This window comes from Aricia agestis, chromosome 17 (assembly GCF_905147365.1).
Source record: "Aricia agestis chromosome 17, ilAriAges1.1, whole genome shotgun sequence".
NCBI classification, from domain to species: domain Eukaryota; kingdom Metazoa; phylum Arthropoda; class Insecta; order Lepidoptera; family Lycaenidae; genus Aricia; species Aricia agestis.
Window position 1 is genome coordinate 8,142,709 of NC_056422.1, and position 1,274 is coordinate 8,143,982.

Sequence of the window (1,274 nt, forward strand, 5' to 3'; positions counted from 1 at the left end):
ATTTTCCTCTATTTTTTCGCTCCTATTAGTCATAGAATAATGAAATATAGCTTATAGCCTTCCTCGATAAATAGGCTATCTAACACTGAAAGAAGTTTTCAAATCGGACCAGTAGTTCCTGAGATTAGCGCGTTCAAATAAGCCCTTTCAAATAAAATCTCCCCGTTTTTTCCACACTTTCCTCTATTTCTTCGCTTTTATTAGTCTTAGCGTGATAAAGTATAGCCTATAGCCTTCCTCGATCAATGAGCTGTCTAACACTGAAAGAATTTTTCAAATCGGACCAGTAGTTCTTGAGATTAGCGCGTTCAAATGAGCCCTTTCAAATAATTTTCCCCCGTTTTTTCCACATTTTCCTCTATTTCTTCTTTTTTATTAGTCTTAGCGTGATAAAAAATAGCCTATAACCTTTCTCGATAAATGAGCTATCTAACACTGAAAGAATTTTTCAAATCGAACCAGTAGTTCCTGAGATTAGCGCGTTCAAATAAGCCCTTTCAAATAAAATCTCCCCGTTTTTTCCACACTTTCCTCTATTTCTTCGCTTTTATTAGTCTTAGCGTGATAAAATATAGCCTATAATCTTCCTTGATCAATGGACTATCTAACACTGAAAGAATTTTTCAAATCGGACCAGTAGTTCTTGAGATTAGCGCGTTCAAAGAAGCCCTTTCAAATAAATTCCCCCCGTTTTTTCCACATTTTCCTCTATTTCTTCTTTTTTATTAGTTTTAGCGTGATACAATATAGCCTATAACCTTTCTCAATAAATGGGCTATCTAACACTGAAAGAATTTTTCAAATCGGACCAGTAGTTCCTGAGATTAGTGCGTTCAAATAAGCCCTTTCAAATAAAATCTCCCCGTTTTTTCCACACTTTCCTTTATTTCTTCGCTTTTATTAGTCTTAGTGTGATAAAATATAGCCTATAGCCTTCCTCGATAAATGGGCTATCTAACACTGAAATAATTTTTCAAATCGGACTAGTAGTTCCTGAGATTAGCGCGTTCAAACAAACAAACAAACAAACTAACAAACTCTGCAGAGTTATAATATTAGTATAGATTATTACTATTATTTTCTAGATTAAAAAACCTATTTTTTTCTAGATTAAAAAACGTAGATTAATAATTAATCTGTATTTTTCGTAAATGCCAGTTCCAAAATATGTCAAAAATCAAAATCTTTGAAATGTCATATTTGTGCTTGCATAGTCCTCTTGTTTCCCATTTATCTTCCCTTCACTGTTTACTTAATTAAAAAATAATTTAAAC